Source organism: Scyliorhinus torazame, chromosome 5 (genome assembly GCF_047496885.1).
Source record: "Scyliorhinus torazame isolate Kashiwa2021f chromosome 5, sScyTor2.1, whole genome shotgun sequence".
NCBI classification, from domain to species: domain Eukaryota; kingdom Metazoa; phylum Chordata; class Chondrichthyes; order Carcharhiniformes; family Scyliorhinidae; genus Scyliorhinus; species Scyliorhinus torazame.
This window is the reverse complement of record NC_092711.1, coordinates 98,291,247-98,302,391: the sequence shown is the minus strand read 5'-3', so window position 1 is coordinate 98,302,391 and position 11,145 is coordinate 98,291,247. Positions and strand designations below refer to the sequence as shown.

General features: G+C 46.1%; 1 long non-coding RNA gene across 1 annotated transcript; it reads left to right on the top strand.

Annotated features, from left to right (window-relative positions):
- The first annotated feature begins 367 nt into the window (after window positions 1-367).
- On the top strand, window positions 368-9,437 carry LOC140421540 (uncharacterized). Its single transcript, XR_011946894.1, has 2 exons — window positions 368-438; window positions 2,065-9,437. It is a non-coding gene; the product is annotated as an uncharacterized lncRNA (long non-coding RNA).
- The last annotated feature ends 1,708 nt before the right edge of the window (window positions 9,438-11,145 follow it).

Sequence of the window (11,145 nt, the reverse complement as noted above, 5' to 3'; positions counted from 1 at the left end):
TTTCACAACAAACTCTGTCTCTGATGTTTTGCCCCCTGCGGGTTTGCAGCCTCTATAAAGCCGGCGGCCGTTAACTCAGGTCTGTCACCGGGAGCAGGCCGCAGCTGTCCCCCCGCTCGATGCAAACCCGGGCCCGGAAACTTCTTGTTGGGGTTTGGAATCTCCGCTTGGTTTCAGTGAAACCTCCCGGCCGAGACAAGCATCGGCACTGCGCATGCTCCGGCTCACAATGCCCTGGGAGTGATTGACGGCAAATGTGGGCCAATAGGAAGAGAGGGGTAGGCCTGGAGGACCGAGTGGTTGCAGTGGGTCCTCCAATCAACCGTAGTGCATGAGGGGCGGGGCTGAACCCGGTCGCTCACGTGTGCAGGAGCATGCGTAGTGCTGATCACAGCTCAGGTTTCAGGCGGAATTCCTCAACCGGTCAAATCCCGGGCGGTGAGTCCTGAGGGAGGGAGGGATGGAGCCGGCGGGTGGGTCGGGAAACCTCATAAACACTCCGTGTAGGCCCCACACTCCAAACATGAAGGTCGGATCCGGCAGTTCAACCGGCGAAAGTTGCTCGGGCTTTTCTCTGAGACAGGCCCGGGTGGGCGAAGAGAGCCTCGGCTTTGCTCCGCCTCCCATTCACTCTGATTGGCTGGAGCACCAGAAGCTCCTGATCGGTCACCCAGACCCGCCTCCTCTCCCTATTGGTCCGAACCCGCCGTCAATCAGTCCCCGGGCATTGTGACCTGGAGCAAACCCTTCACAATCATTGACAGCCCCCTGGTTTGCAGCTGCGGAGCTTCTCCCTCCCGGGAACAGGCCCAGGTTAACGGGCACCATCCTGCTTCAGACACTGGAGGATGGTTCACATCAGAGCATGGGGGAGATAATAAATAAGAGCTTACATTTTGCACTTAAATCAATGAGGACCCTGATCTGTGACAAGAAAGGAAACCCTGGCAGGTGGGCGGGGAGGGATCACAAACACCCGCTGGAGGCCCCAAATCCTCAATAAGACCCATTGATTTTATTGTCAGTCTGCAGACAGGAGCTGGAGAACTGAACCCAGGCAGAGGAGAGGGAGGGAGAAAGCTGGGACTGGAGGAAAGAAATGGTGAGATGGGTTTGCATTTCAGCCCAGGGAGGAGGGAGAGTGTGTGGGATGGGGATTTACAGCTTTGGGGGAACAAGAGAGGAAAAAATGTTCCAGAGAAACTAGAAAGGGCAGCACGGTAGCATTGTGGATAGCACAATTGCTTCACAGCTCCAGGGTCCCAGGTTTGATTCCGGTTTGGGTCACTGTCTGTGCGCAGTCTGCACGTTCCCCCCCGTGTGTGCGTGGGTTTCCACCGGGTACTCCAGTTTCCTCCCACAGTCCAAAGATGTGCAGGTTAGGTGGATTGGCCATGATAAATTGCCCTTAGTGTCCAAAATTGCCCTTAGTGTTGGGTGGGGTTACTGCGTTATGGGGATAGGGCGGACGTGTTGACCTTGGGAAGGGTGCTTTTTCCAAGAGCCGGTACAGACTCGATGGGCCGAATGGCCTCCTTCTGCACTGTAAATTCTATGATAATCTATGAATTGCCTGTTCAGAATTTCTATCCTGGACTGACAGTGATGGCTTTTGTAAACTCCTTTTACAGGGGGTTAGAATTGGAGAATTTGCACATCCTGCATTGACAGTGATGACTTTTGTAACATGAGAGATTACAGCTCTCAGGAAAGATTGAATGGAGAGGGGCGATGTGAGAGAGTGACCATCAATAAACAATAAGTCATGAATACAAGATAGTTACGAATAAAGCCAAGGGGACAATACAGCCAAAATTATTTATTACAGGTTCAGAATGTGCAACTCATTACCTTGGAAAGGAGTTGAGGAAAGTGCTGAGATGTTTTCAAAAGGAAACGTGACAAACACATGAGAGAAAATGGAATCGAAAATCAACTGAAAGGCTGAGATTTGATAGGTGGGACAGACTGGGATGTGTGCCGAGTATTGACAGCAGCAGAATCTGAGAGAATGGCCTGTTTGTATCTTATATATTCACAGTATTTCAATATAATCTTTTACAGAATATTTGCAGATGCAAACATCATGTCGAGATCTGACAGAGTCACTTGATTCATCAGGACCGGCCTTTCAATGTGGAAGGAGAAATGTTTGTCTGTTTTGTCTTTTGGAAACAAAATTCAAAAATCACTGTGATTGGAAAAGCAGCGAGACACAGACATCTAAGTAATTGTCCACAGTTAGCTGTAACTGAGCTGTAACCAATCACACAGCATGAAATTAAATTGCAGCATTTACATCAGGGCGACACCGTACTCCGGCTTCAACTGATGATCCAAGTTGGAGAGACATAAGGACATTTGCACCAAAGGAATCAAGAAGCAGCAATAGGACATTCAGCCCCGTGAGCCTGTTCCACCATTTAATAACATCACGGCTGATCTGATAGTGAAGTCAAATCTTCATCCCACCTACACCTGATAACCTGTCAATGACCATGGAGAAAGCGTGGAAATGTGGGGACTGTGGGATGGGATTCAATTACCCATCTGAATTGGAAACTCATCGACGTATTCACACTGGGGAAAGGCCGTTCACCTGCTCGGTGTGCGGGAAGGGATTCACTCGGTCATCAAACCTCCTGACACACCAACTTGTTCATACTGATAGGAGACCTTTTAAATGTGCTGACTGTGGAAAGAGCTTTAAAAGCAGAAATGATTTACTGATACATCAACGCACTCACACTGGGGAGAGGCCATTCACCTGCTCGGTGTGTGGGAAGGGATTCACTCGGTCATCCCACCTCTTGACACACCAACTTGTTCATACTGATGAGAGACCTTTTAAATGTGCTGACTGTGGAAAGAGCTATAAAAGCAGAATGGATTTACTGTTACATCAACGCACTCACACTGGGGAGAGGCCGTTCACCTGTTTGGAATGTGGGAAGGGATTTAATGATTTGTCAAACCTCCGGATTCACCATCAGATTCACTATGACCAGAGACCGTTTAAATGTGCTGACTGTGAAAAGAGCTTTAAACACAGAAAGGATTTACTGACACATCAACGCACTCACACTGGGGAGAGGCCATTCACCTGCTCCGTGTGTGGAAAGGGATTCACTCGATCATCACTCCTCCTGAGCCACCAACTTGTTCATACTGATCAGAGACCTTTTAAATGTGCTGACTGTGAGAAGAGGTTTAAAAGGAAAAGCAATTTACTGAAACACCAACGCACTCACACTGGGGAGAGGTCATTCACCTGCTCCATGTGTGGGAAGGGATTCACCTGTTCACACCAGCTTCTGCAACACCAGCGAGTTCACACTGGACAGAGACCGTACACTTGACCCGTGTGTGACAAGAAATTCACTCAGTCATCCCACCTGACTTCAAACCAACTTGTTCACACTGATCAGAGACCTTTTAAATGTTCCGAGCAGCCCGGTTCAATTCCCGTACCAGCTTCCCCGAACAGACGCTGGAATGTGGCGACTAGGGGCTTTTCACAGTAACTTCATTTGAAGCCTACTTGTGACAATAAGCGATTTTCATTTCATTTTCATTTAGATAATGAGAGGTTAGGAACACACTTCAGTTAACTCCCGATAAAAATAAGGTCATTTCAGGAGAATGGAAAAAACTGATTGGTGGGGAAGCTACAAATAATCCTTTAAAAAAAAAAATTCAGAGTACCCAATTATTATTAATTTTTTTTCCAATTAAGGGGCAATTTAGCCTGGCCAATCCACCTAACCTGCACATCTTTGGGTTGTGGGGGTGAAGCCCATGCAGACATGGGGAGAATGTGCAAACTCCGCACGGACAGTGACCCAGTGCCAGGATTCAAACCTGGGTTCTCAGTGCTGTAGTCCTACTGCTAACCACTGCTCCATGTGCTGCCCTAGCTACAAATTGTTCTAATAAATTTATTGAACAGTTCTCAAATGGAAAGACACTTGACCACATTAAAACTAAGGATTTGCAATAGACGTTTGATCTAGCAGGTCACATTTAGGGCAAGATTAGAAACAGGGCATTCATTTAAAGTGATTAGAAAAAGAAGCAATGCTGAGCAAGGCTAGGAGAGTGGGCAAAGAAGTGGCAGATGGAATACAATGTGGAAAAGTCTGAGGTTATGCACTTTGGAAGGAGAAATGGAGGCATAGACTATTTTCTAAATGGGAAAATGCTGAGGAAATCACAAGCACAAAGGGACTTGGGAGACCTTGTTCAAGATTCTCTTCAGGTTAACGTGCAGATGCACTGCAGCCTCACGGCGCCGAGGTCCCAGGTTCGATCCTGGCTCTGGGTCACTGCCCGGGTGGAGTTTGCACATTCTGCCCGTGTTTGCGTGGGTTTCGCCCCCACATCCCAAAGATGTGCAGGGTGGGTGGATTGGCCACGCTAATCATCCCCTTAATTGGAAAAAATGAATTGGATACTCCAAATTTTTTTTTAAAGGTTAACGTGCAGGTTCAGTCAGCAGTTAGGAAGGCAAATGCAATGTATTCAGGTCGAGTGGGCTAGAATACAAGACCAGGGATGTAATTCTGAGCCTGTATAAGGCTCTGATCAGACCCCATTTGGAGTACTATGAGCAGTTTTGGGCCCCGTATCTAAGAAGGATGTGTTGGCCTTGGAAAGCGTCCAGAGGAGGTTTACAAGAATAATCCCTGGAATGAAGAGCTTGTCGTATGAGGCACGGTTGAGGACTCTGGGTCTGTACTCGTTAGGAGTTGAGAAGAATATGGGGGTATCTTATTAAAACTTAGAGTGGACATGGAGAAGATGTTTCCACTTGTAGGAAATTATTCCTTAAAGCTCTCCAAAAAATGCTTTTGGCAGCAAAATCGGGAGGCATTGTGGAAAATAAACAGAAATCACAGCAACGTGTTCATTTTAACCGACCCTCCAGTGACCCACCCTCCAATCCCGAGCAACCTGCACACCCAGATATCTAAAGTGAACCCCTGCCCTACGGAATGGCAGCCCCCCCCCCCCCACCCCTGCCCACATCCCCGGCCGAAACACCACAAAATACTCACTCTTGTCTCAATTTAATTTGTACCCCGAGAAAGGCGCAAACACCCGAAGCAGCTCCAATATTCCCCCTCTTGACATACTCGGTTCCGACACATATAATAACAAGTTGTCGGCATACAAGGGCATCCTGTGCTCTATCCACCCTCCGCACTATTCCTTTCCATACCCCCAAACCTCTTGGCCAGTGGCGATTTTGCGATGGCCAACGGCTCAATCGCGAGTGCAAACCCAAGGAAAACCCAAAAGCTTTCTACAGGTATGTCAGGAATAAAAGAATGACTAGGGTAAGAGTAGGGCCAGTCAAGGACAGGGATGGGAAGTTGTGTGTGGAGTCTGAAGAGATAGGCGAGATACTAAATGAATATTTTTCGTCAGTATTCACTCAGGAAAAAGATAATGTTGTGGAGGAGAATGCTGAGACCCAGGCTATTAGAATAGATGGCATTGAGGTACGTAGGGAAGAGGTGTTGGCAATTCTGGACAGGCTGAAAATAGATAAGTCCCCGGGGAATGATGGGATTTATCCTAGGATTCTCTGGGAAGCCAGGGAAGAGATTGCTGGGCCTTTGGCTTTGATTTTTATGTCATCATTGGCCACAGGAATAGTGCCAGAGGACTGGAGGATAGCAAATGTGGTCCCTTTGTTCAAAAAGGGGAGTAGAGACAACCCCGGCAACTATAGACCGGTGCGCCTCACGTCTGTTGTGGGTAAAGTCTTGGAGGGGATTATAAGAGACAAGATTTATAATCATCTAGATAGGAATCATATGATCAGGGATAGTCAGCATGGCTTTGTGAAGGGTAGGTCATGCCTCACAAACCTTATCGAGTTCTTTGAGAAGGTGACTGAACAGGTAGCGAGGGTAGAGCAGTTGATGTGGTGTATATGGATTTCAGTAAAGCGTTTGATAAGGTTCCCCACGGTAGGCTATTGCAGAAAATACGGAGGCTGGGGACTGAGGGTGATTTAGAGATGTGGATCAGAAATTGGCTAGCTGAAAGAAGACAGAGGGTGGTGGTTGATGGGAAATGTTCAGAATGGAGTTCAGTTACAAGTGGCGTACCACAAGGATCTGTTCTGGGGCCGTTGCTGTTTGTCATTTTTATAGAAGGGTGGGTGAGTAAATTTGCAGACGACACTAAAGTCGGTGGTGTTGTCGACAGTGCGGAAGGATGTAGCAGGTTACAGAGGGACATAGATAAGCTGCAGAGCTGGGTTGAGAGGTGGCAAATGGAGTTTAATGTAGAGAAGTGTGAGGTGATTCATTTTGGAAGGAATAACAGGAATGCAGAATATTTGGCTAATGGTAAAGTTCTTGGAAGTGTGGATGAGCAGAGGGATCTAGGTGTCCATGTACATAGATCCCTGAAAGTTGCCACCCAGGTTGATAGGGTTGTGAAGAAGGCCTATGGAGTGTTGGCCTTTATTGGTAGAGGGATTGAGTTCCGGAGTCATGAGGTCATGTTGCAGCTGTACAGAACTCTGGTACGGCCGCATTTGGAGTATTGCGTACAGTTCTGGTCACCGCATTATAGGAAGGACGTGGAAGCTTTGGAGCGGGTGCAGAGGAGATTTGCCAGGATGTTGCCTGGTATGGAGGGAAAATCTTATGAGGAAAGGCTGATGGACTTGAGGTTGTTTTCGTTAGAGAGAAGAAGGTTAAGAGGAGACTTAATAGAGGCATACAAAATGATCAGGGGGTTAGATAGGGTGGACAGTGAGAGCCTTCTCCCGCGGATGGAAATGGCTAGCACGAGGGGACATAGCTTTAAACTGAGGGGTAATAGATATAGGACAGAGGTCAGAGGTAGGTTCTTTACGCAAAGAGTGGTGAGGCCGTGGAATGCCCTACCTGCAACAGTAGTGAACTCGCCAACATTGAGGGCATTTAAAAGTTTATTGGATAAGCATATGGATGATAATGGCATCGTGTAGGTTAGATGGCTTTTGTTTCAGTGCAACATCGTGGGCCGAAGGGCCTGTACTGCGCTGTATCATTCTATGTTCTATGTTCAAACAGCAGGGGGGGGACATAGGACACCCCTGCCTAGTCCCACGGTGGAGAGAAAAGTCTCTCGAGCTGATGTTTTTTGTGCGGACACTGGCCCCGGCTCCTTATACAGTAGCTTTACCCAGTCCACAAATCGTGGACCAATCCCAAACCGCTCCAGAACTGCTATCAAGTGTCCCCATTCTACTTGGTCAAATGCTTTCTCGGCGTCCATTGCCACATCCACCTCTGTTTCCTTCCCCTCCGCCGGTGCCATAACCACGTTCAGTATCCTCCTAATGTTCGAAAAGAGCTGCCTCCCTCACACAAACCCCGTCTGATCTTCACCTACCACCTTCAGGAGGCACTCTTCCTGCCTACCTGCCAGTACCTTCGCTAATACCTTTGCGTTCACGTTTAAAAGTGATATGGGCCGAAACAACCCACACTCCATCGGATCCTTATCGTTTTTAAGCAACAGGGAAACCGATGCCTGCCCCAAAGTTTGTGGTCACATCCCCTTCCCTCTCGCCTCCTCAAATATCTCCATCATCAGGGGTGCCAGCTTATCCTGCAGACACACCAGCGAGTTCACACTGAGGAGAAGCCATTCACCTGCTCTCAGTGTGGGAAGGAATTACATAGAAACACAGAAAATAGGAGCAGGATGAGACCATTTGGCACTTCGCGTCTGCTCTGCCATTCATTATGGTTATGGCTTATCATCCAACTCAATAGCTTAATCCTGATTTCCCCTCCATATCCTTTGATTGCCTTCGCTCCAAGTGCTATATCTAACTGTTTCCTGAAAACATACAATGTATTGGCCTCAACTATTTCCTGTGGTAACAAATTCCACAGGCTCACCACTCTCTGATGAAGAAATTACTCATCTGTCTAAATGGTCTACCCCGTATCCTCAGACTGCGACCTCTGGTTCTGTAAACTCCCACCATCGGGAAAATCTTTCCTGCATCTCCCCTGTCAAGCCCTGTTAGAATATTGTAGGTTTCTATGAGATCCCCCATTCTTCTGAACTCCAGTGAATACAATCCTAACTGATTCAATCTCTCATACGTCAGTCCCACCTTCCCAGGAATCAGTCTGGCAAACCTTCGCTGCGCTCCCTCTAGAGCAAGAACATCCTTCCTCAGATAAGGAGACCAAAACTGCACACAATATTCCAGGTATGGCCAAACCCCTGTATAATAACAGCAAGATATTCCTGCTCCTGTACTCGAATCCGCTCGCAATGAAGGCTAGCACACCATTTGCCTTCTTTACCGCCTGCTGTCGCTGCATGCTTACCTTCAGTGACATGTACGAGGATATCCAGGTCTCGTTGCACATTTCCCTCCTAATTTATGACAATTCAGATAATAGCCTGCCTTACTCGTTTTGCTACCAAACTGGATAACCTCGCATTTCTACTAATTATACTGTATCTGCCATTCATTTGCCCACTCACTCAACTTGTGCAAATCACACTGAAGGATCTCTGCAAGCTCCTCACAGCTCACCCTCCCACACAACTTGTGTCATCTGCAAATTTGGAGATATTGCATTTTGTTCCCTCATCTAAATCGTTAGGTGACACAGTGGTTAGCACTGCGGTCTCACAGAGCTGAGGACCGGTGTTCAATCCAATAAATAATTGTGCATATGGTATGTCTGGAATTTCAGAGTATTGAAAATAGTGTCATTGACGTGGTTATTACACAAAATTAAGACTCAACCTTTATCAATAAATTGGTGAGGACACCGAGTGTAATATATCCTCGTTTGCGGACAATTAGAACAAATGTACATTTCTATAAAACCTCTCACTACCACTGGACCTCCTAAAGTGTTTTAAAGCCGATGGAGTACTTTTGAAAAATATTCACTGTTGTAATGTAGGAAGCTGTAAGTACACATGTGTGATCACATTTAGTTTTTAAATTGTTATTTTCATTATTAAAAATAAATTTAGAGTACCCAATTCATTTTTTCCAATTAAGGAACAATTTAGCATGGCCAATCCACCTACCCTGCATATCTTTGTGTTGTGGGGGTGAAACCAACAAAACCACAGGACGAATGTGCAAACTTCACATGGCAGTGACCCAGGGTCGGGATCGAACCTGGGGCCACTGCGCCATGAGGCAGCAGTGCTAACCATTGCACAACCTTGCTGCCCGTATATTGTTATTTTCATAGTGTACTCACTGGCCTTAGTAATAAGGTCAAGAAGCCCTTTTATACCTCTGACATGTGCCTTTCTGCAGCTCTTTCACCTGTACCTTTTCTATATTAACTATGTATTGATTTCATTGCAAAAAACAATAATTACATTGATGATTATTCAGTAGTGAACATTGATTATCATGAATAAATTGGTGTATTAGGTAATTATATTGTAAAGACTAGATCTTTATTTTCAAAAATAACATGATCAACCAAAATGGTTCCAGAAACTGCAGAGTTATCAGAATTTGTTTGAAAATGACTCTATAATTTTGCAAAGTTACTAGATGTGGTGATAAGCCTGTAGATAATATTACATGTACTCAGCAGTGTGACCTCCCACCAGGTGTTGTCAGACATCAGTCAGGGAACATCAGGCTACCAGCAGAAGGTTGTAAAGCGTACATGAGGACAGTCGCACATCAGGGTAGTTCCAAGAGAGTCTAATGTAACTGTGATAACTTAGTCTGTATAGCATTCTGATCGTTACCTTACCACGTGTACATCAATAAATCATCGTTCTGGCTAAGTCACCAGCATTTCTGCAGAATCATTGCAAGACAAGATCACAGAACACAATACTAGACATCGTATACTGCCAAGTGTATGTGGAATAGGCAGTGGCGGAATGGTATTGTTACTGGGCTAGTAATCCAGAAACTCCGGTTAATGCTCTCGGTATCTGGGATCGAATTTGCCTATGACAGATATTGAAATTGAAATTCAATAAAAGCCTTGAATTAAAAGTCTAGTGTTGACACTGTCAATAGGGGGGCCACAGTAGCACAGTGGTTAGCACAGTTACTTCACAGCTCCAGGGTCCCAGGTTCGATTCCCGGCTTGGTTCACTGCCTGTGCGGAGTCTGCACGTTCTCCCCGTTTCTGCATGGGTTTCCTCCGGATGCTCCGGTTTCCTCCCACAGTCCAAACATGCAGGTTAGGTGGATTGGCCAAGCTAAAGTTCCCTTTGTGTCCAAAAAGGTTGGGCGGGGTTACAGGGATTAGGGTGGGAGTGTGGGTTTAGGTAGGGTGCTATTTCCAAGGGATGGCGCAGACTCGATGGGCTGAATGGGCTCCTTCTGCACTGTAAATTCTATGATTCTATAATTTTTGTAAAAACCCATCTGGTTCACTAATGTCCCTCAGGAAATCTGCACTCCTTCTGTGGCCTGGCCTACACGTGACTCCAGATCCACAGCAATGTTGTGGTTGACTTGAACGTGCCCTCTGAAATAAACTCACAAGAAACGCAGTTCAAGGGCAATTGGAATGAGCAGTAAATGCTGGCCCAGCCAGTGACACCCACCTCCCATGAATGAATTATTTTTAAGAAGGCTCATTGTTCAATCTGAAAACTAGTAAGAAACTGTCTCTTTTATTGGATTTGATTTATTGTCACGTGTGCCGAGGTACAGTGAAAAGTATTGTTCTGTGTACAGTCCAGATAGATCGTTCCAGACATGAAAAAACAAAGTGCGGATCTTGGCAGTTTGCTCAGTTCACAAAAGAATTTAACGGCTTTGTAGACGCAGATTAACATTTTAATCACTGTACAAAACTCATCTACTTGTAATGGGTGCTCATATAGACAGACTCAAACGATACTGTCATTGAATTAGAGGAAATGGCAGAGATTTAACTGAACCACCTTTTTAAAAAATTTGGCCTTCATGATAGAGAAACAGGAAAAGCCACTCAGGGTGATGAGGAAATCCAGGCTCAGTGCGGATTTGCTGTCAGCCCTCCTTTCTTATACATGAACGGGATTGAGGCTGCAGAATGTTTCACACCAAAACACAGAGGGGTCAAATATAAGCAACACCTAATTCTCAATTCTCTTCCATTTAACGATATTTTACTTTATTCAAAAGCT